The following is a 25,233-nucleotide window of genomic DNA, read 5'->3' on the forward strand; positions in this document are numbered from 1 at the left end:
CTGGGACCATAGTCACCAAGAAAACAATTGGTAACACACTACGCCGTGAAGGACTGAAATCCTGCAGCGCCCGCAAGGTCCCCTTGCTCAAGAAAGCACATATACATGCCCTTCTGAAGTTTGCCAATGAATTTCTGAATAATTCAGAGGACAACTGGGTGAAAGTGTTGTGGTCAGATGAGACCAAAATGGAGATCTTTGGCATCAACTCAACTCGCCAACTTAACTTGGAGGAAGAGGAATGCTGCCTATGACTCCAAGAACACCACCCCCACCGTCAAACATGGAGGTGGAAACATTATGCTTTGGGGGTGTTTTTCTGCTAAGGGGACAGGACAACTTCACCGCATCAAAGGGACAATGGACGGGGCCATGTACCGTCAAATCTTGGGTGAGAACCTCCTTCCCTCAGCCTCGAAACCTTAATGACTTGGAGAATATCTGCAAAGAGGAGTGGGACAAAATCCCTCCTGAGATGTGTGCTAACCTGGTGGCTAACTACAAGAAACGTCTGACCTCTGTGATTGCCAACAAGGGTTTTGCCACCAAGTCACCAAGTCACCAAGTACTAAGTCATGTTTTGCAGAGGGGTCAAATACTTATTTCCCTCATTAAAATGCAAATCAATTTATAACATTTTTGACATGCGTTTTTCTGGATTTATTTGTTATTCTGTCTCTCACTGTTCAAATAAACCTACCATTAAAATTATAGACTGATAATTTCTTTGCCAGTGGGCAAACGTACAAAATCAGCAGGGGATCAATTACTTTTTTCCCTCACTGTATGGCTGCTGAACAATTAATCAAATTGCCACCAGACTACTACATTGACCCCCCTCCCTCCATTTGTTTTGAACACTGCTGGTACTAGCTGTTTATTATCACTTCACCCTTACCTACGTGTACAAATTACCTCAACTAACCTGTACCACCGCAAACTGATTCGGTACCGGTACCCCCTGTAAATAGCCTCATTATTGTTCTGTTATTGTGTTACTTTTTATTATATTTTACTTTAGTTTATTTGGTAAATATTTTCTTAACTCTTCTTGAACTGCACTATTGGTTAAGGGATTGTAAGTAATCATTTGACGGTAAGGTCTACACTTGTTGTAAATAAAGTTTGATCCTCTCAAGCTCTATCAGGTTGGATGGGGAGCGTCACTGAACAGCTATTTTCAGGTTTTCCCAGAGATGCTAGATGGGGTTCAAGTCTGGGTTCTGGCTGGGCTGCCCAAGGACATTCAGAGACTTGTCCCAAAGCCACGTCTGCGTTGTCTTGGCTGTGTGCTTAGGGTCGTTGTCCTGTTGGAAGGTGAACCTTCGTCCCGTCCCAGTCTGAGTTCCTGAGCACTCTGGAGCAGGTTTTCATCAAAGATCTCACTGTACTTTGCTCCGTTCATCTTTCCCTCGATCCTGACTGGTCTGCCAGTTCTTGCCACTGAAAAACATCCCCACAGCATGATGCTGCCACCATGTTTCACCGTAGGGATTGCATTGGCCAGGAGATGAACAGTGCCTGGATTCCTCCAGACGTGAACCTTGGCATTCAAGCCATAGAGGTCAATCTTGTTGAGAATCTTGTTTCTCACCATCTGAGAGTACTTTAGGTGCCTTTTAGCAAACTCCAAACAGGCTGCATGTGCCTTTTACTAAGGAGTGGCTTCCATCTGGCCACTCTACCATAAAGACCTAATTGGTGGAGTGCTGCAGAGATGGTTGTCCTCTGGAAGGCTCTGCCTTCTCCATAGAAGAACTCTGGAGCTCTGTCAGAGTGACCTACAGGTTCTTGGTCTCCTCAGTAACCAAGGCCCTTCTCCCCCGATTGCTCAGTTTGGCTGGGCGGCCAGCTCTAGGAAGAGTCTTGGTGGTTCCAAACTTTTTCCATTTAAGAATGATGGAGCCCACTCCGTCTTGGGGACCTTCAATGCTGCAGACATTTTTTGGTACCCTACCCCAGATCTGTACCTCGACACTATCCTGTCTCTGAGCTCTGCGGACCATTCCTTCGATCTAAAGGTTTGTTTTTTGCTCTGAAATGCACTTTCAACTGTGGGACCTTAGACGGGTTTATGTCCAATCAATTGAATTTACCATAGAAGGACTCCAATCAAGTTGGAGAAATATCTCAAGGATGATCAATGGAAACAGGATGCACCTGAGCTCAATTTCGAGTCTCAAAGCAGAGTCTGAATACTTGTGTAAATTAGGTATTTGTGGGTTTTTTATTTATAAATTAGCAATATTGATAACCTGTTTTCACTTTGACATTTTGGGTTATTGTGTGTAAATGGCTGACTTTAAAAAAACGTAATCCATTTTAAAATAAAACTGTAATATAACAAAATGTGGAAAAGGGAATACATTCCGAATGCTCTGTAAGAACTAGCCCATTTCACTGTTGCGGACAATTTATGTCTGAGGCTTAACTGAACTGGACAACCATGTCCTCTCTTCAATGACAGCCCAAGCACTTCACCAGTGTTTCCCTAGATCAAGTATAAAGACATTGCACATCTCTAGTCAGAACAGGCTTTTCCCCCCAGCACATGTTATGGCTGGTGTCTGCATTTCATTGCTTTCAGTGTTGTTTTTCTTACAAATTTGACATTGGACATGTGTGCGTTCCTATCAATGTAAGCTCTGTATTTTCTGTATATCATGTTGTCGTTGTATCATAATGTATTTGCTGTTTTATTAACACGTTTTCAAGTACTGGTGACAAATCCTGCATTCCAATTCTTGCATAGATTGTAATGAACACACATGATGCATGTACATTTTGATGAGCTAATGCTAAACTATTTGCCAGTTATGTGTGATTCCATGTTTGTTGACAAGATTCCAAAACTATTTTTCCTCGTCGGAGCTCCTATTTTTTTTCAGAATTCCCAGTTGTCTTGAACTGACTAAAATCGGAAGTCGGAGAGTTCCCAGTTGTTTTAAACGTGCCACCGGATTGTAACTGGTACCTCAGGGCTGACAGCTTAGCTTTTGTGTTCGGCAAGAGGCTAGGCAAGAGGCTTGTATTTGGGGTGATGATCTTTGAGGTGATAACATTTGCTTTGTGATTTGTCAAAAATGGTCATGTGCTCTGTTTCTTGTATACACTGTAACATCGAATAGTTGTAATATAGTTGTAATATCCTGAAAAGTGGACAAAAGAGGTTTTTCAGGCAATGGGTGCAGCCATCTTTGATTTGACTTTGTTTATTTATGTCTTAGTGAATGGTATTCTGGGATTTGGTAGATTTTGCTTGTGAAACATAAACAAACATGGCTGTCATCATTTCTCCCAGAGATGTGGTACATTGTAAACAAGTCTAGACATTAGGTCGTTAACTTACGTTTAGTTTTTTTGTCAGCGCAACCTGTTATTGTTGGTTTATGGAATTAGATTGGCTCTGGATGTGTTCCGTGTGCTTTCTTTTATCTTTTACAATAAAAGGTGAAAATAAAGAATCAAGTTGTGAAGACCTTTATTTCCAAGAAGTGCAAAACATTGTTTGGATGCTTTCATACAAAAATACTGTTTAGACGTGTTTGTTACATTATATGTTCTGTTGCTACTGTTCCAATCACATATTTGTGAAGGTACACTGCAGGGACCACTCAATAATGATCACAAAAATATGATCTTACACGTCAAAAGGTTAATGATAATGTAGTCTGGGCCTCCCGAGTGGCACAGTCGTCTAAGGCACTGCATCGCAGTACTAGCTGTGCCACTTGAGATCCTGATTCAAGTTCATGCTCTGTCATAGCCGGCCGTGACCGGGAGACCCATGGGGCAGTGCACAATTGACCCAGCTTTGTCCCGGTTAGGGGAGTTCTTGTCCCATCGCACTCTAGTGACTCCTGTGGCAGGCTGGGTACAGTCACCAGGTGTACAGTGTGTTCTCCGACACATTGGTGTGGTTGGCTTCCGGGTTAAGCAGGCAGGGTGTCAAGAAGCAGTGCGGCTTGGCTGGGTCGTGTTTCGGACGATGCATGACTCTCGACCTTTGCCTCTCCCGAGTCTGTACGGGAGTTGCAGCAATGGGACAAGACTGTAGCTACCAATTGCATACCATGAAATTGGAGAGGAAAAAGGGGTTATTAAAATGAACAAGGATAAGAAAAAAATGACAAATATATAATGATAAAATAAACTGTTTATTAGGAGTTCACTTGGTGATGTCTGATAGACTGATAATGGATGAAAGCAACAACTATTCCTCTGTCACTAACACAGAGTCGTGGCCCAAAGTTTTGAGAATGACACAAATATTAATTTCCACAAAGTTTGCTGCTTCAGTGTATTTAGATATTTTTGTCAGATGTTACTATGGAATACTGAAGTATAATTACAAGCATGTCATAAGTCTTTTATTGACAATTACATGAAGTTGATGCAAAGAGTCAATATTTGCAGTTTTGCACTTTCTTTTTCTAGACCTCTGAAATCCGCCCTGGCATGCTGTCAATTAACTTCTGGGCCCCATCCTGACTGATGGCAGCCCATTCTTGCATAATCAATGCTTGGAGTGTGTCAGAATTTATGGGTTTTTGTTTGTCCACCCGCCTCTTGAGGATTGACCACAAGATCAAGGATTAAGGTCTGGGGAGTTTCCTGGCCATGGACCCAAAATATCAATGTTCTGTTTCCCGAGCCACTTAGTTATCACTTTTGCCTTTCTTTATTCAGCGAGGCGCCGACAGAGATGGCCGCCTCGCTTCGCGTTCCTAGGAAACTATGCAGTTTTTTGTTTTTTTTACGTGTGATTTCTTACATTGGTACCCCAGGTCATCTTAGGTTTCATTACATACAGTCGAGAAGAACTACTGAACATAAGAGCAGCGTCAACTCACCATCAGTACGACCAAGAATATGACATTCGCGAAGCGGATCCTGTGTTCTGCCTTTCACCCAGGACAACGGAATGGATCCCAGCCCGGCGACCCAAAAAAACGACTTCGTAAAAGGGGGAAACGGAGCGGTCTTCTGGTCAGACTCCGGAGACGGGCACATCGTGCACCACTCCCTAGCATTCTTCTCGCCAATGTCCAGTCTCTTGACAACAAGGTTGATGAAATCCGAGCAAGGGTAGCATTTTAGAGGGACATCCGAGACTGTAACGTTCTTTGCTTCACGGAAACATGGCTCACTGGAGAGACGCTATCGGAGTCGGTGCAGCCAGCTGGTTTCTCCACGCATCGCGCAGACAGAAACAAACAAATTTCTGGTAAAAAGAGGGGCGGGGGCGTATGCTTCATGGTTAACGTGATGTGGTGTGATCATAACAACATACAGGTACTCAAGTCCTTCTGTTCACCTGATTTAGAATTCCTCACAATCAAATGTCGACCGCATTATCTACCAAGGGAATTCTCTTCGATTATAATCACAGCCATATATATTCCCCCCCAAGCAGACACATCGATGGCTCTGAACGAACTTTATTTGACTCTTTGCAAACTGGAATCCATTTATCCGGAGGCTACATTCATTGTAGCTGGGGATTTTAACAAGGCTAATCTGAAAACAAGACTTCCTAAATTTTATCTGCATATCGATTGCGCAACCAGGGCTGGAAAAACCTTGGATCACTGCTATTCTAACTTCGGCAACGCATATAAGGCCCTGCCCCGCCCTCCTTTCGGAAAAGCTGACCACGACTCCACTTTGTTGATCCCTGCCTACAGACAGAAACTAAAACAAGAAGCTCCCGCGCTGAGGTCTGTTCAACGCTGGTCCGACCAATCTGATTCCACACTCCAAGACTGCTTCCATCACGTGGACTGGGATATGTTTCGTATTGCGTCAGACAATAACATTGACGAATACGCTGATTCGGTGAGCGAGTTCATTAGAACGTGCGTTGAAGATGTTGTTCCCATAGCAACGATTAAAACATTCCCAAACCAGAAACTGTGGATTGATTGCAGCATTCACGTGAAACTGAAAGCCCGAACCACTGATTTTAATCAGGGCAAGGTGACCGGAAACATGACCGAATACAAACAGTGTAACTATTCCCTCCACAAGGCAATCAAACAAGCTAAGCGTCAGTATAGAGACAAAGTAGAATCTCAATTCAACAGCTCAGACACAAGAGGTATGTGGCAGGGTCTACAATCAATCACGGATTACAAAAAGAAAACCAGCCCCGTCACGGACCAGGATGTCTTGCTCCCAGGCAGACTAAATAACTTTTTTGCCCACTTTGAGGACAATACAGTGCCACTGACACGGCCCGCAACTAAAACATGCAGACTCTCCTTCACTGCAGCCGACGTGAGGAAAACATTTAAACGTGTCAACCCTCGCAAGGCTGCAGGCCCAGACGGCATCCCCAGCCGCGCCCTCAGAGCAAGCGCAGACCAGCTGGCTTGTGTGTTTACGGACATATTCAATCAATCCCTATCCCAGTCTGTTGTTCCCACATGCTTCAAGAGGGCCACCATTGTTCCTGTTCCCAAGAAAGCTAAGTTAACTGAGCTAAACGACTACCGCCCCGTAGCACTCACTTCCGTCATCATGAAGTGCTTTGAGAGACTAGTCAAGGACCATATCACCTCCACCCTACCTGACACCCTAGACCCACTCCAATTTGCTTACAGCCCAAATAGGTCCACAGACGATGCAATCTCAACCACACTGCACACTGCCCTAACCCATCTGGACAAGAGGAATACCTATGTGAGAATGCTGTTCATCGACTACAGCTCGGCATTTAACACCATAGTGCCCTCCAAGCTCGTCATCAAGCTCGAGACCCTGGGTCTCGACCGCGCCCTGTGCAACTGGGTACTGGACTTCCTGACGGGCCGCCCCCAGGTGGTGAGGGTAGGCAACAACATTTCCACCCCGCTGATCCTCAACGCTCGGGCCCCACAAGGGTGCGTTCTGAGCCCTCTCCTGTACTCCCTGTTCACCCACGACTGCGTGGCCACGCACGCCTCCAACTCAATCATCAAGTTTGCGGACGACACAACAGTGGTAGGCTTGATTACCAACAACGACGAGACGGCCTACAGGGAGAAGGTGAGGGCCCTCGGAGTGTGGTGTCAGGAAAATAACCTCACACTCAACGTCAACAAAACTAAGGAGATGATTGTGGACTTCAGGAAACAGCAGAGGAAACACCCCCCTATCCACATCAATGGAACAGTAGTGGAGAGGGTAGTAAGTTTTAAGTTCCTCGGCGTACACATCACAGACAAACTGAATTGGTCCACCCACACAGACAGCATTGTGAAGAAGGCGCAGCAGCGCCTCTTCAACCTCAGGAGGCTGAAGAAATTTGGCTTGTCACCAAAAGCACTCACAAACTTCTACAGATGCACAATCGAGAGCATCCTGTCGGGTTGTATCACCGCCTGGTACGGCAACTGCTCCGCCCACAACCGTAAGGCTCTCCAGAGGGTAGTGAGGTCTGCACAACGCATCACCGGGGGCAAACTACCTGCCCTCCAGGACACCTACACCACCCGATGTCACAGGAAGGCCATAAAGATCATCAAGGACAACAACCACCCGAGCCACTGCCTGTTCACCCCGCTATCATCCTGAAGGCGAGGTCAGTACAGGTGCATCAAAGCTGGGACCGAGAGACTGAAAAACAGCTTCTATCTCAAGGCCATCAGACTGTTAAACAGCCACCACTAACATTGAGTGGCTGCTGCCAACACACTGACTCAACTCCAGCCACTTTAATAATGGGAATTGATGGGAAATGATGTAAAATATATCACTAGCCACTTTAAACAATGCTACCTAATATAATGTTTACATACCCTACATTATTCATCTCATATGTATATGTACATATGTATATACTGTACTCTATATCATCTACTGCATCTTTATGTAATACATGTATCACTAGCCACTTTAACTGTGCCGCTTTGTTTACATACTCATCTCATATGTATATACTGCACTCAATACCATCTACTGTATCTTGCCTATGCCGCTCTGTACCATCACTCATTCATATATCTTTATGTACATATTCTTTATCCCCTTACACTTGTGTCTATAAGGTAGTAGTTTTGGAATTGTTAGCTAGATTACTTGTTGGTTATTACTGCATTGTCGGAACTAGAAGCACAAGCATTTCGCTACACTCGCATTAACATCTGCTAACCATGTGTATGTGACAAATAAAATTTTATTTCATTTTATTTTATTTTATTTGTTTTTAGGCAAAATTGTGAGTGAGAACACTCCCTTGACTGAGAAGCAACCCCACAAAGGAGCGGTCTCAGGATGCTTTACTGTTGGCATGACACAGGACTGATGGTAGCGCTCACCTCGTCTTCTCTGGACAAGCTTTTTTCGGATGCCCCAAACAATCGGAAAGGGGATTCATCAGAGAAAACGACTTTACCCCAGTCCGCGGCATTCCAATCCCTGTACCTTTTTTCAGCATTTCAGTCTGTCCCTGATGTTTTTCCTGGAGAGAAGTGGCTTCTTTGCTGCCATTCTTGACACCAGGCCATCCTCCAAAAGTCTTCACCTCACTGTGCATGCAGAATGCACTCAGACCTGCCTGCTTCCATTCCTGGTGGTGCCCCGATCCCGCAGCTGAATCAACTTTAGGTGACAGTCCTGGTGTTTGCTGGACTTTCTTGGGCACCCTGAAGCCTTCTTCACAACAATTGAACTGCTCTCCTTGAAGTTCTTGATGATCTGATAAATGGTTGATTTAGGTGTAATCTTACTGGCAGAAATATCATTGCCTGTGAAGCCCTTTTTGTGCAAAGCAATGATGATGGAATGTGTTTCCTTACAAGTAACCATGTTTGACAGAGGAAGAACAATGATTCCAAGCACCATCCTCCTTTTGAAGCTTCCAGTCTGTTATTCAAACTCATTCAGCATGACAGAGTGATCTCCAGCCTTGTCCTCGTCAACACTCACACCTGTGTTAACCTCTGGAGACTAGGGGCAGTATTTGGATGTTTGGATGAAAAACATACCCAAATGAAACTGCCTAGTTCTCAGGCCCAGAAGCTAGAATATGTATATAATTGGCAGAGTATGATAGAAAACCCTCTAAAGTTTCCAAAACGGTATAAATATTGTCTGTCAGTATAACAGAACTGATATTGCAGGCAAAAACCTGAGGAAAATCAACCAGGAAGTGCTGTTTTTCTGAAACCTCTGTTCCATTGCATGCCTTCCCTCTATTTAAAGGGATATCAACCAGATTCCATTCCCTATGGCTTCCACATGGTGTGAACAGTCTTTAGACATAGAGTCAGGCTTTTATTCTGAAAAATGAGCGAGAATGATCACATCGCGTCAGTGGATAGCTGGGTGTCCTTAGATTTTTGCATGCGCGAGAAGCTTGGAGCAGACCTTTTCACGCTCTCTCTCCTATTGAAAAAACTACCATCCGGTTGAAATATTATCGATAATTTATTGTAAAAAGAACCTGAGGATTGATTACATAAAACTTTGACATGTTTCTACGAACTTTACGGATAGTATTTTGAATTTTCGTCTGCCCGTCGTGACATGCCTGTGGATTACTCAACAAAACGCATCAACCAAATGGAGGCTTTTGGATATAAAAATATTTGTTATCGAACAAAACAAACATTTATTGTGTAACTGGGAGTCTCGTGAGGGCAAACATCCGAAGATCATCACAGGTAAGCAATTAATTTTAGTGCTTTTCTGACTTTCGTGACCAATCTACTTTGCTGCTAGCTGTTTGTAATGTTTTGTCTGCTGAGAGAGCTGTCCTAACATAAACGCTTGGTTTGCTTTCGCTGTAAAGCTTTTTTGAAATCTGACACACCAGGTGGATTAACAAAAAGCTAAATTGTGTTTAAGTATATTGCACTTGTGTTTTCATGAAAATTAATTAAATATTTGTAGTAATTTAATTTGAATTTGGCGCTCTGCAATTCAGCGGATGTTGACAAAAATGATCCCACTACAGGGATCGGTGCGCCAAGAAGTTAACAAGAGAATCACTGACATGATGTCAGCTGATCCTTTTGTGGCAGAGCTGAAATGCAGTGGAAATGTTTTTGGGGGGATTCAGTTCATTTGCATGGCAAAGAGGGACTTTGCAATTAATTGAAATTCATATGATCACTCTTAACATTCTGGAGTATATGCAAATTGCAACAGCAGACTTTGTGAAAATGTATATTTGTGTCATTCTCAACTTTTGACTGTACAGTCATGGGAGGTAACTATAATTTAGTCAAAAGGCAAGGCACTCTGGGGAAAGTAGTGTCAGTATTAATATCTATTTTTTAACACTGGAGAATTTGCTGTTTAAATCTAGACCTTTTGTTTTTTTTGTGGTTATTCATTGATACATGAGTGTGTTTGTGGAGTGTGTGATGTAGGGGAAATTAGAGAAGAGGTCACCTCAACGCCCTCCAAAGCAGGGTTTCCCGAACTCGCAAGCTTTGATAATTTGAATCAGCTGTGTAGTGTGAGGGCTGAGTTTGGAAAACGCTGCTCTAAGACAGTGTTTCCCAACCCTGGTCCTCGAGTACATTTTTATTGTAACCCTGGACAGGGACACCTGATTCAACTTGTGAACTAATCATCAGGACATCAATGAATTGACTGAGGTGTATTTGTCGCGGGCTACAATGGAAATGTGTACTGTTTGGGGTACTCGAGGAACATGGTTGTATTTGTATTTTTTATTTATTATGGATTCCATAATAAATTCCTGCAGTCCAGCAAAATAAGTCCTCTATTCAATTTAAAACATTACAATACATTCACAACAGATTTCACAACATATTAAGTGTGTGACCTCAGGCCTCTACTTAACTACCAGATATTTATAGTCGAACACAAAATACATGTGTAAATGTGTGTATAGTGCATATGTTATTGTGCGTTTGTATGCATTTGTCTGTGCCTATTTTGTGTTGCTTCACAGTCACCGCTGTTCCATAAGGGGTATTTTTGGGAAACACTGCCCTATTACACAGACCGAGGCTGCTTCCCAAATGGCTCCCTATTCCCTATATCAGGGCTCTCCAACCCTGTTTTTGGAGAGCTACCCTGCTGTAGGTTTTCGCTCCAACCAAAGTTGTAACTAACCTGACTCTGCTACTTATTAGAAACGGGAGCGCTAGATTAGGGTTGGAGCAAACACCTATAGGACAGTAGCTCTCCAGGAACAGGGTTGAAGAACTCTGCCCTTTATAGTGCGCTACTTTTCGCCAGGGCCCGTGACACCCTATTCCCTATATAGTGCACAACTTCTAACCAGAGCCCCTTGGTCAAAACTAGTGCACTATAAAGGAAATAGGGTGCCATTTGGGATGCAAAAAGAGAGATAGCAGCAACGACCCCGGCTAGCTTCACCAGACTCTATGGGTCTCGTCAGTGACCCGCCCCTGAAATCCACCTGAACTGACCCAGATATCCAAACGTCTAAAAAATGGCCCTGGAGGAGCTGGGAGCAGATGGCCGTCATATATCAAACGGAGTAGATAACGGCCATTTATCAAAGCATTAGAGGACTGCCACAAAATATGGCCACCGGACATGCATCACATACTCACGCCAACATCCATCCACAAAATATTGTCCCTAAATAATTTAGTATCCTTTATATGGCTACAACCAGGCGCCTCAAGACATATGGGATCTTTCATGAAAAAAACTGTTTATTGCCAATGAAGTCACCCCTTTTTCTATCCCCCTCTCTTCCTATCTCTCTCTTTCATGTTTATTACCTGCACAATCAAGTAAATAGCCTAAACATACCATGCTGCTTCCTCATCATTGGGTTATAACCTCATGTCCCAGACATAATAGTTTGAATCTTAATAGGCCTATCTTAAACAGAACTGGTGTTACAGACAGTTTTAGGGGGAATTTTTTTATGGTTTTCCCCCGCTGCTCCTCCTCCCAACTGTAGAGCCTGTTCACTTCCTTCTCCCGACAGTTGAAGGTGCCCTGCCCAGTTGATAATTACCGTGATAATTGCCTCTAAACTAAACGTACACTGCAATTACTCAAGAAAAACTTCAAAATGATCTTTAATTAAAAATCCCTAAAGTCGATGTCCTCTGAAAACTAATTAGCATTACAAAAAAATCCCCATAAAAATCTGTCAGTTTAAGATTGAGATATTCGCCGATGTTGCACTTTCGCATCTGCGGTGAAAGGTGAAAGAGCAAGAGAGGTGTTTGTAAGACCATGAGACATCGGTCTTCTCACAAAATCGTCTATAGCGTCTCAACAGTTTGGGATACACACTAATAGTTGTTTTGCTCACGGATGCCCATAGAACTCACAAGAATGACGGTTTCACGATCATCGTCATGGAAATGACCGGACCAAGGTGCAGCGCGGTGAGCATACATTTTCTTTATTATCAATGTCGCCAACAAAACGTCGATGTCGCCAACAAAAAGAAACAACAAAAATCAATGTGAAGCTTACTAGGGCTATACAGGCCACTAACAAAGACAACTACCACAAATACACAAAGGAAAAAAGGCTGCCTAAGTATGATTCCCAATCAGAGACAACGATAGACAGCTGCCCCTGATTGAGAACCATACCCGGCCAAAACATAGAAACAAAGAGCATAGAGTTTCTCCACCGAGTCACACCCTGACCAAACAAACAGAGAATAAAAGGATCTCTACAGTCAGGGCGTGACAGTACCCCCCCCCCCCCCCCCCTCCCCCCAGAGGTGCGGACTCCGGCCGCAAACCTGATACAATGGGGGAGGGTCCGGGTGGGCATACATATTGGTGGTGGCTCCGGGACGGGACGCCGACCCTGCTCCACCTCTGGCTCCCCAAACATTGGTGGCGCCTCTGGTGCGGGGACCCTCGTTGCCGACCCCGGACTGGGGACCCTCGGCGCAGGCCCCAGACTGGGGACCCTCGCCGCAGGCCCCGGAATGGGGACCTTCGCCGCAGGCCCCGGAATGGGGACCCTCGCTGCAGGCCCCGGAGCGGGGACCCTCGCTGGAGGTCCTGGACCGGGGACCACCGCTGGAGGCTCCGGACCGGGAACCGTGCCATGGATCCTCACTGCAGGCTCCGGGCCATGGATCATCACTGGAGGCTCCGTGCCATGGATCATCACTGGAGGCTCCGTGCCATGGATCATCACTGGAGGCTCCGTGCCATGGATCATCACTGGAGGCTCCGTGCCATGGATCATCACTGGAGGCTCCGTGCCATGGATCATCACTGGAGGCTCCGTGCCATGGATCATCACTGGAGGCTCCGTGCCATGGATCATCACTGGATGCTTAGTGACATGGATCATCACTGGAGGCTTCAGGTCATGGATCATCACTGGAGGCTTCCTACGTGGAGCCGGATCAGGTCTCACCGGACTGAGGAGATGTACTGGATGCCTGGTGCGTGGAGTTGCCACAGGGCTTACCAGGCTGGGGAGTCATACTGCAGGCCTGGGATGTGGAACCGGAACAGGCCTCACCGGACTGGGGAGATGCACTGGAAGCCTGGTGTGTGGAGCCGGCACCAGATACACAGGGCCGTGGAGGCGCACTGGAGGTCTCAAGCGCAGAGCCGGCACAACCCGTCCTGGCAGGATGGTTACTTTCGCCCGGCAAATGCGGGGCGCTGGCACAGGACGCACTGGGCTGTGCAGACGCACCGGAGATACAGTGCGCAGAGCCGGCGCAGGATATCCTGGGCTGAAGAGACGCACTGGAGGCCAGGCGCGCTGAGCCGGCACCATCTGTCCTGGCTGGAAGCCCACTCTAGCCCGTCCAATGCGGGGAGCTGGAATGTAGCGCACCGGGCTGTGCACCCGCACTGGAGACACCATGCGCTTTTACCGCATAACACGGTGCCTGACCAGTACCACGCTCCTTGCCGTGAGCAAAAACTTTACGAAAAAAGCACGGCGCTCAGACTTAAATATATTTCTCCACCATGTTGGAGTCAACAGAAATACGGAAAATATTCCCTTACCTTTGATGATCTTTCATCAGAATGCAGTGCAAGGAATCCTAGTTCTGCAATAAATCGTTGTTTTGTTCGATAATGTCCATTACTAGTGTCCAATTAGCTACTTTTGCTAGCACGTTTAGCTCACATATCCAAAAGCTGCCGCCGGTCCAGGAGAACTCGGACGAAAACTTCAAAAAGTTATATTCTAGGTCGAATAAACTAGTCAAACTAATCAATCTTTAGGATGTTATTATCATATATATCCAATAACGTTCCAACCGGAGCATTTGTTTTTGTCTACAGAGTAATGGAACGCATGACGATATAATGAGTACTGCGCGTAACCAGGAACTGGCATTCTGCCAGACCAGTGACTCATTCCCCTCCCATCCGGCCCCAAATCACACTAGTAGCTTCATTCCACGTTCTACTGACTGTTGACATCTAGTGGAGGGCGTAGGAGGTGCGAACAGATCCATATCTTATTGGAATGTGAATAGGCGATGAGTTGAAAATCAACCAGCCCCAGAATTTCCACTTCCTATTTGGAAGTTTGCCTGCCCTATGAGTTCTGTTATACTCACAGACATAATTCAAACAGTTTTAGAAAGTTTAGAGTGTTTTCTATCCAATAGTAATAATAATATGCATATGTTAGCATCTGGGACAAAGTAGGAGGCAGTTCACTATGGGCACGCAATTCATCCAAAGTGGAAATGCTGCCCCCTATCCCTAAAAGGTTTTAATTAAATGCATGTCAAAAAGAAACGTTTCCTGATCTTTCTAATATCGCTCAGACTTCAGGACACACTTCCATTAGATTTGTTGGGGAGACTATCTGTTGTACTATGTAGTGAGTCTGTTATTCAATGCGTTAATGCCCCCCCCAAAAAAATGATCAAGTATTTTTGTATACTTTAAGGGATCTTAAAATTCTAAATCAAATAGGGAAATGAACCTTCTTAAAACAATTCCAAATAGATTAGTAGAACCCCCCGGCTGAGACAGGGCTTAGACTGTAATGGGATAAAAAAGAAAAAAGAAAAAAAACATTTAATGGAATGGCGGGGACTGTGAGGGGACACACACAAACACATACACACACACTCTTAGTTGCATTGTTTCTAAAATTATTTTGCTGTTGTTGTACTGTTTGTAGTTCATTGTATTTTGAGACTGTCCTTGTCTATCAGTGTTTTGTTACTTGCAATGATTAGATTTTTCTTGTTGACACCAGGATAAATAGCTGCTGCTTTGGTAAAAGCTAATAGGGATCTGAATAAACCAATAATACCAAATACATTTTCATAAAATATGACAATACATTGAATAAATCAAGTACTCTATGATGTGGGAGAAGGGGAGAATGGGTGAGTTGATGAGCGTGTGGAAGCGAACGATGCATAATTATGTAATCGCAGATTGTGAATGAAGAACAGGGCGGGCCATTCTATTGTATTTATCTAATTATAATCTTAACATGTGTCTGAGAATGTGCCAATGAGGCTTGTGGAACCTTACATTGACGAGGGGAGAAATGTCACCATGTATAATTTCTTCACTTCGCTGTTATTGACAACATGTTGCTTGCAAAGAAAACAAGCCTGGTCGGTACCATGAACAAAGTTAGACAGAAGCTCCCTCACTCTGTGCAAAATAAGACACCTGAACAGCAGCTGTTCTCCACAACGGTGCTGAAGAATGAGAATACAACACTCACACGATACCAATGTAAGCCAAGAAAGTATGAGTGTTTGTGTCATGAGCACCATGGCAGCAGCAAAGATTCAACATGAGCCAAATTGCTCTCAGCTCCCAGTGAGGAGAAACTGCCAGGTGGGCAGATGAGCTGAGAACAGATCACATGACACCTGTGCCACCAACCTGGTCTCAGAGCATTTCATATTATTCTGTAAGTAAATCTAAGGCACAACATTTAGTATGATATGTTACGTTTCGTATGGTATGTATTCATTTGTGGATGTCCATCACCCAAATCACATGATATGTTATGAATTACAGTTCTAAAAGGGTTAAGGTTAGGGTTAGGGGAAGGGATGGCTAACATGCTAAGCAGTCACAAAGTAGAAAAAAAATATTAAAGTAGTTGAAAAGGTACTATTTAGCTAAAATGCTAAAGTTGTCCCTGATGAGATTTAACCGTTAGGTTATTAGACATCCATGTTATACTATCCAGCCATCCATCTATTTATGGATGGATGGATGGTATTCAGAAAGTATTCAAAACCTTGACTTTGTCCGCAATATGTTACATTACAGCCTTATTCTAAAATTGGTTAAAAAAAACATCAATCTACACACCCCATAATGTTGAAGAGAAAACAGGTTTTTTGATTTTTTTTGGAAATGTATTACAGATAAAAAAAACTGAAATACCTTACATAAGTATTCAGACCCTTTGCTATGAGACTCGAAATTGAGCTCAGGTGGATTCTGTTTCATTAGTTCCTCCTTGAGATGTTTCTAGAACTTCATTGGAATACACCTGTGGTAAACTCAATTGACTAGAAATTATTTGGAAAGGTCCAACCGTTGACAGTGCATGTCAGAGCAAAAACCAAGTCATGAGTTCAGATCTGGGGAAGCGTACCAAAAAATGTCTGCAGCATTGAAGGTCCCCAAAAACACAGTGGCCTCAATCATTCTTAAATGGGAGGAGTTTGGAACCACCGAGACTCTTCCTAGAGCTGGCTGCACAGCCAAACTGAGCAATCGGGGGAGAAGGGCCTTGGTCAGGGAGGTGACCAAGAACCCGATGGTCACTCTGACAGAGCTGCAGAGTTCCTCCGTGGCGATGGGAGAACCTTCAGAAGGACAACCATCTCTGCACCACTCCATCATTCAGGCCTTTATGGTAGAGTGGCCAGACGAAAGCCAGTCCTCAGTAAAAGGAAAATGACAGACCGCTTGGAGTTTGCCAAATGGCACTTAATTGACTGTCAGACCATGAGAAACAATAGTCTCTGCTCTGATGAAACCGAGATTGAACTCTTTGTCCTGAATGCCTACTGTCACTTCTGGAAGAAACCTGGCACCAGCCCTACGGTGAATCATAGTGGTGGCAGCATCATGCTGTGGGGATGTTTTTCAGCGGCAGGGACTGGGATCGAGGGAAAGATGAACGAAGCAAAGTACAGAGAGATTCTTGATGAAAACCTGATCCAGAGCACTCTGCAACTCAGACTGGGAAGAAGGTTCACCATCAAATAGGACAACAACCCTAAGCACACAGCCAAGACAACGCAGGAGTGGATTCGAGACAAGTCTCTGAATGTCCTTGAGTCGCCCAGCCAGAGCCCAGACTTGAACCCAATCGAACAACCGAAGAGAACTGAAAATATCTGTGCATCCAACCTTGAGAGGATCTGCAGAGAAGAATGGGAGAATCTCCCCAAATACAGGAGTGCCAAGCTTGTACCGTCATACCCAAGAAGACTCAAGGCTGTAATCTCTGCCAAAGGTGCTTCAACAAAGTACTGAGTAAAGGGTCTGAGTACTTTTATAAATGTAATATTTCAGTTGTTTGTTTTTAATACATTTGCAATTTGCAATACAATTTTTGCTTTGTCATTATGCGGTATTATGTGTAGATTCATGAGGATCATTATTTTGTCATCCATTTTAGGCTGTAAAGTAACAAAATGTGGAAAAGGTCAAAGGTTCTGAATACTTTCCCGAAAGCACTATCTATCCCTCCATCCCTCCATCCACTGACCCAACTTTCTTCTTTGCATTAACTTCTTCGATATAAGGGGCGCTCTTTTAATTTTTGGATGAAAAACGTTCCCGTTTTAAACAAGATATTTTGTCACGAAAAGATGCTCGACTATGCATATAATTGACAGCTTTTGAAAGAAAACACTCTGACGTTTCCAAAACTGCAAAGATATTGTCTGTGAGTCCCACAGAACTGATGTTACAGGCGAAACCCAGATAAAAAATCAATCAGGAAGTGCCGCATTTTTTGAAACCGCCTCATTTCAATGACTCCTTATATGGCTGTGGAGGAGCTAGGAGTCAGCTTACGTTTTCCACGTTTTCCCCAAGGTGTCTGCAGCATTGTGACGTATTTGTAGGCATATCATTGGAAGATTGACCATAAGAGACTACATCTACCAGGTGGTCGCTTGGTGTCCTCCGTCGCAATTATTGCGTAATCTCCAGCTGCAGTATTTTTCCGTTTGCCTTTGATGAGAAACCGACTGCCAGGAATGATTTTTCATCGAATAGATATGTGAAAAACACCTTGAGGATTGATTCTAAACAACGTTTGCCATGTTTCTGTCGATATTATGGAGCTAATTTGGAAAAAAGTTTGGTGTTGTGTTGACTGCATTTTCGTTTTTTTTTTTCTTCTTCTTTTCTTTTTTCAAACGTGATGAACAAAACGGAGCTATTTCTCTTACACAAATAATATTTTTGGAAAAAATGAACATTTGCTATCTAACTGAGAGTCTCGTCATTGAAAACATCCGAAGTTCTTCAAAGGTAAATTATTTTATTTGAACGCTTTTCTTGTTTTTGTGAAAATGTTGCCTGCTGAATGCTAGGCTTAATGCTATGCTAGGCTATCAATAGTCTTACACAAATGCTTGTGTAGCTTTGGTTAAAGCATATTTTGAAAATCTGAGATGACAGTGTTGTTAACAAAAGGCTAAGCTTGTGTTTCAATATATTTACTTCATTTCATTTGTGATTTTCATGAATAGGAAACGTTGCGTTATGGTAATGAGCTTGAGGCTATGATTACGCTCCCGGATACGGGATTGCTCGACGCTAGAGGTTAAGTACCCATCTATCTTTTGCAAGTGTGCCAAACACAATATATCTTTCTTACTTTAGTTAACTTTGTTACGTCAAGTCTTTGAGACCAGGCTGGTGCCACCTGCAAGCGACTTGTTAGTGGGAAGTGTTGCAAGCAAGTGAAAGTGACACAGATTTGTGTCGACTGTTAGGACAAGGATAAGAGCTAAATGAGATCCAAATGATACCATTGCATGAATATGCATCCCAAACTGTTACCACGAGCGAGGCCACAAATAATGTGTTCAGTAACTGACAATAATGGTATAATTCTGACTGCCGTCATATCTACACTTGTATTCACTATAACGACATTATTGCCTTTGGGCTAATTTTCACTATTTAACAAGCACACGTGGTGCTAATACAGATATATTTAAGTGACCATCTGAGTGACCATGCATCTTCGTGGTTTGGGTATTTTTATTTGTTTTGTTCCTATGAAAAGAAACTGTTACTGTCTTCCAATGCACATGCTTTTTGTTTCAAGAAAGGCACTCCACTAATCAAATGTATTACACATTTACAGTGCCTTGAAAAAGTATTCATCCCCTTTGGCAATTTTCCTAGTTTGTTGCATTACAACCTGTAATTCAAATGGATTTTTATTTGGATTTCACACAAAATACACAAAATAGTCCAAATTTGTGAAGTGAAATGAAAAAAATAACTTGTTTCAGAAAACTCAAACAAATTACAAAACGGAAAAATGGTGTGTGCATATGTATTCACCCCCTTTGCTATTAAGCCCCTAATCAGATCTGGTGCAACCAATTACCTTCAGAAGTCACATAATTAGTTAAATAAAGTCCACCTATGTGAAATCTAAGTGTCACATGATCTGTCACATGATCTCAGTATATATACACCTGTTCTGAAAGGCCCCAGAGTCTGCAACACCACAAAGCAAGGAGCACCACCAAGCAAGTTGTCACGGTCATCATATGGAGGAGACCAAGGCGCAGCGTACATACTTCTTTAATTAAAGAAAGAACACTGAACAAACTATACAAAACAACAAAATGAACCGTGAAGCTAATATGCGTAGTGCAGACAGGAAACTAAACATAGACCAAGAACCCACAAACTACCCAAGGAATATGGCTACCTAAATATGATCCCCAATCAGAGACAACTCCCTCTGATTGAGAACCATTCTAGGCAACCACAGACACATAAACACCTAGACTTACAAAAACCCCTAGACAATTTACAAACTAAACAAACCACCCTCGTCACACCATGAACTAACCAAATACAATAAAGAAAACAAAGGTCAGGGCGTGACACAAGTGGCACGATGAAGACCAAGGAGCTTTCCAAACAGGTCAGGGACAAAGTTGTGGAAAAGTACAGATCAGGGTTGGGTTTAAACAAATATCAGAAACTTTGAACATCTCACAGAGCACCATTAAAGCACCATTAAAATTTTGAAAGAATATGGCACCACAACATACCTTCCAAGAGAGGGCTGCCCACCAAACTCACGGAACAGGCAAGGAGGGCATTAATCAGAGAGGCAACAAAGAGACCAAAGATAACCCTGAAGGAGCTGCAAAGCTCCACAGCGGAGATTGGAGTGTCTGTCTATAGGACCAATTTAAGCCGTACGCTCCACAGAGCTGGGCTTTACAGAAGAGTGGCCAGAAAAAAGCCATTGCTTAAAACCTCTAATGACTCCCCATCCCACATGAGGGAGCGTAATCATCGACTGACACTAATTAGCATAACACAACGGACATAAATATTCCTAGAAAATATTCCTACTCATGAAAATCACAAGTGAAATATATTGAGACACAGCTTAGCCTTTTGTTAATCACCCTGTCATCTCAGATTTTCAAAAGATGCTTCACAGCCAAAGCTAGACAAGCATTTGTGTAAGTTTATCGATAGCCTAGCATAGCATTTTGTCCAGCTAGCAGCAGGTAACTTGGTCACGGAAATCAGAAAAGCAATCAAATTAAATTGTTTACCTTTGATGAGCTTCAGATGTTTTCACTCACGAGACTCCCAGTTAGACAGCCAGTTAGATGTTCCTTTTTTCCCAAAATATTATTTTTGTAGGCGAAATAGCTCCATTTGTTCTTCACGTTTGGCTGAGAAATCACCCGGAAATTGCAGTCACAAAAACACTGAAAAATATTCCAAATTAGCTCCATAATATCGACAGAAACATGGCAAACGTTGTTTATGATCAATCCTCAAGGTGTTTTTCAAATATCTATTCGATAATATATCCACCGGGACAATTAGTTTTTCAGTAGGACCGATTGGAATAATGGCTACCTCTGTATTTTACGCGAGAATCACTCTGGGAGCCATCAGGTGACCAGTTGCGCAATGTAGCCGCTTACGTGTATTCTTCAACATAAATGTGTAAAACTACGTCACAATGCTGTAGACACCTTGGGGAATACGGAGAAAAAGTAATCTGGTTGATTGCCCATTCACTGCTCAATAGGGACGCATTGGAACGCAGCCCTTTCAAACATGAGACACTTCCGGATTGGATTTTTCTCATGCTTTCACCTGCAAAATCAGTCCTGTTATACTCACAGACAATATTTTTACAGTTTTGGAAACTTTAGAGTGTTTTCTATCCTAAGCTGTCAATTATATGCACATTCTAGCATCTTGTCCTGACAAAATACCCTGTTTACTACGGGAACGTTATTTTTCCAAAAATGAAAATACTGACCCCTAGTCACAATTAAATAACTAAACAAGCCAAAAGGCATGTGGGAGACTCCCCTAACATATGGAAGAAGGCAATCTGGTCAGATGAGACAAAAATGTAGCTTTTTGGCCATTAAGGAAAACGCTATGTCTGGCGCAAACCCAACATCTTTCATCACCCCGAGTACATCGTCCCCACCGTGAAGCATGGTGGTGGCAACATCATGCTGTGGGGATGTTTTTCATCGGCAGGGACTGGGAAACTGGTAAGAATTGAAAGAATGATGGATGGAGCTAAATACATTCTTGAGGGAAACCTGTTTCAGTCTTCCAGAGATTTGAGACTGGGACTGAGGTTCACCTTCTAGCAGGACAATGATCCTAAGCATACTGCTAAAGCAACACACAAGGGGTTTAAGGGGAAACATTTAAATGTCTTGGAATGGCCTAGTCAAAGCCCAGACCTCAATTCAATTGAGAATCTGTGGTATGACTTCAAGATTGCTGTACACCAGCGGAACCCATCCATTTTAAAGGAGCTGGAGCAGTTTTGCCTTGAAGAATGGGCAATAATCCCAGTGGCTAGATGTGCCAAGCTTATACCCCAAGAGACGTGCAGCTGTAATTGCTGCAAAAGGTGGCTCAACAAAGTATTGATTTTGGGGGGGTGAATCGTTATGTACGCTAAAGTTTTGTTTGTTTGTTAAACAATAACAAATATTTTGCATCTTCATAGTGGTAGGCATGTTGTGTAAATCCAATGATACAAACCCCCAAAATATCCATTTTAATTCCAGGTTGTTAGGCAACAAATAGGACACATGGCAAGGGGGTGAATACTTTCGCAAGCCACTGTAAAATTATGGTTTTTTTGTGGTTTTTCATTTTCTCATACAGTTTACTGTAGCCTAACGGAACATAATGCAAGTGCTGTTATGTTTTTTGAAATTATTGTTTTTCCGTATTCTGATTTTAGCTAAGAACTTCATTAACACAACCAAATCATTATTCTTCCAATAGCATATATGAAATGTATTAGACTTTTAAAATGTTCACATCAAAAGATATGACATTGGCTCAAATACCTGGATTTTCTTGTGTTATTGTCACGTTCTGACCTTTATTTCCTTTGTTTTGTCATTATTTAGTATGGTCAGGGCGTGAGTTGGGGTGGGCAGTCTATGTTTGTTTTTCTATGATTTGGGTATTTCTATGTTTCGGCCTAGTATGGTTCTCAATCAGAGGCAGGTGTCATTAGTTGTCTCTGATTGAGAATCATACTTAGGTAGCCTGGGTTTCACTGTGGGTTTGTGGGTGTTTGTTTCCGTGTCTGTGTTTTTCACCACACGGTACTGTTTTGGGTTTCGTTCATTCCACGTTTATTGTTTTTGTATTCAGTTGGTCATGTGTACATTTTCGTATTAAAAGAACCATGGACACTTACCACGCCGCATATTGGTCCTCTGATCCTTTTCGCCTCTCCTCTTCGGAAGAAGAGGAGGAAATCCCTTACAGTTATACGGAAATAAAAATTAAGTTCAGCAGACATTTGGACCGATTCTACTCAGATGGAATAATTTGTCACTTATCATGTCAGTACTGTGAGAGCCGTGTATTTTGTTTGTTGCACTGGACTAAACAATGACACCTGGTTGATGATAATTCAAGCAAATTGTCACCAATGATCTTTGCAGTGACACACCTGCATTTCTGGGACTCCTACACAAACCTGACTTTTTGGATTAATTAATAAAACAAAGCAGGATTTTATTACAACATATTGCCTCACTCATTGCATGTTTATTACAGTCCTGTGAAGTTGGCAAAATTGGCTAATGTCCTTACATACCCATTTCTTACAACCATAACACGTGAAACCTGTTTAAATTATTAACAGATGTGGATATTTTTTTCTCATACAAATGTTTGTAATGAATGGGATTGATTGGTGTCTCTTTAAGTTCACATTGTTCATCAGTATCAAAAACATATATTTATTGTCACATACACCAGATAGGTGCAGTCAAATGTGTTGTTTTACAGGGTCAGCCACAGTAGTACAGTGCCCCTGGAGCAAATTAGCATTAAGTGCCTTGCTCAAGGGCATATCCACTGATTTTTCACCTTGTCAGCTCAGGTCTTTGAACCAGCAACCTGATGATTACTGGCACAATGCTCTAACCGCTAGGTTACCTGCCACTATCACTGAGTAATGACGTTATTGTTCTCCAACCCTGCCATACAAGTGTTATGGTCATCCCTCAACTGAGTTATAATTAGTAGTTTGAGGCAATCAGTGACTTGATTTGCACTCCTTACTTTTTAGGGATTTTGTTTTCAGAGTTTTGATTGGATATTTGTCATTCTGTAATTCCTAAATATGAGACATAAGCTGAAATAGGTCAGTACCCAGTGATTACCACACTAAGACTCTGGCTGTCATTGACCATAGTTCAGATAGACATATTTCTTAATTAGCCGTACACTGTCTGCTCCTGTTCTCCTCAAAGTAATTAACTTGATCAGAAAGGACCTTGCCTTGAGTCACAGAATTAAAGAAAAGAAAAACTAGTATGCTAATAAATCAAACTGTATTGAATATTCTAAAATGATATGTTTATCCTAAGCTAATTAGTATGCATAGAGAGTGGTTTAATTTAAATCCCTAAGAGATTAGACTGTGGAAGTGAGCTGGGGAACGTGGTGGAGGGATAGACTCATTTATCTGGTTCAAGGTGTTTCAGCTTTACCCGCAACAGCACAGTGTGGAACAGGAATATTTGTGATCTACATTAATAATGGGTTTAAATCGAACATGACATGACACATTGGATAATTACTCTTTTTGTTTGTGGGATTGTTGGATATTCCCTCAAAGTCACAGAGAATCTGGGATTACGTGTGTGTGCGTGTACGTGTGCGTGCGTGTGCGTGTGTGTGTGTGTGTGTGTGTGTGTGTGTGTGTGTGTAAGAGAGAAGGAAGGAAAGAAAGAAAGAGACTGACAGACAGACAGTGAGAAAGAAAGAGAGACAAAGAGAGCGAGCGAGAGACTGACAGAGAGAGGCCAGGAGATGATGGAGCGTTTCATGATGGCCACTCTAATTTGTTCCAGAGAATGAAGTACAGTAGAAAGCTTCCCCTCTCACAGGTGCTTTATAGGCTCACCCTATCCTCTTGATGGAATTACTATTCATTTTTTTCTGAGTAGAAGGATGCTGGGGGCTGCACCCTATTCTCGTATATACACACACACACTCAAGTGCGCATGTTGAGTATAGAGTGTTAAAGCAGCTCTATTCAATCCCAGACAGAATAGGGAATATGGTCTTGGGACACATTCTCAGAGACAGCAGCAGATCACAGAATGTGCGTGCATGTATGTTCCTCAGGTGTACAGTTGTGTTGCTCTGACACATCCATAGTGATATTGGTTGTACTTTATTGTATATTACAACAAACTATTACAATGTAAAATGAGTATTACCTTATTATAACCTATCGTTTACTTACATCATAGTGATGTCAATAGTGAGAGTGGTTTAAATACATAAAACGTGTCTTTATTAGCTGTTTACCAAAAAGGTGGCGCGTTGCCCATTTTGCTGTTGAAATGAATCCCAGACTTACCCCTCAAATGCAAAAAAAATATTATTTATTCATGAGCTATGAATCATGAATCTGTCAGTGGTCTGGCTGTGGCATTCTGAAGTCAAAAATATTATAATGTTACTGTATCTGCTGCATGTTCCCATGAAAACCGTTTAAAACTGTTGTCTCTGTCACACACTTCCATTCATGTGTTTTTGT

General features: G+C 42.8%; 1 long non-coding RNA gene and 1 pseudogene across 1 annotated transcript in view; one reads left to right on the forward strand and one right to left on the reverse strand.

Annotated features, from left to right (window-relative positions):
• Positions 1-13,707, reverse strand: part of LOC149979547 (uncharacterized) — a 30,553-nt pseudogene extending 16,846 nt beyond the window's left edge.
• The window catches only part of LOC149979544 (uncharacterized), a 1,100,972-nt gene that overhangs the window by 514,294 nt on the left and 561,445 nt on the right, over positions 1-25,233 (forward strand). The gene's annotated exons all lie outside the window — the stretch shown is intronic.

Source organism: Oncorhynchus mykiss, chromosome 11 (assembly GCF_057628025.1).
Source record: "Oncorhynchus mykiss isolate SJ-2025 chromosome 11, ASM5762802v1, whole genome shotgun sequence".
In the NCBI taxonomy this organism is placed as follows: domain Eukaryota; kingdom Metazoa; phylum Chordata; class Actinopteri; order Salmoniformes; family Salmonidae; genus Oncorhynchus; species Oncorhynchus mykiss.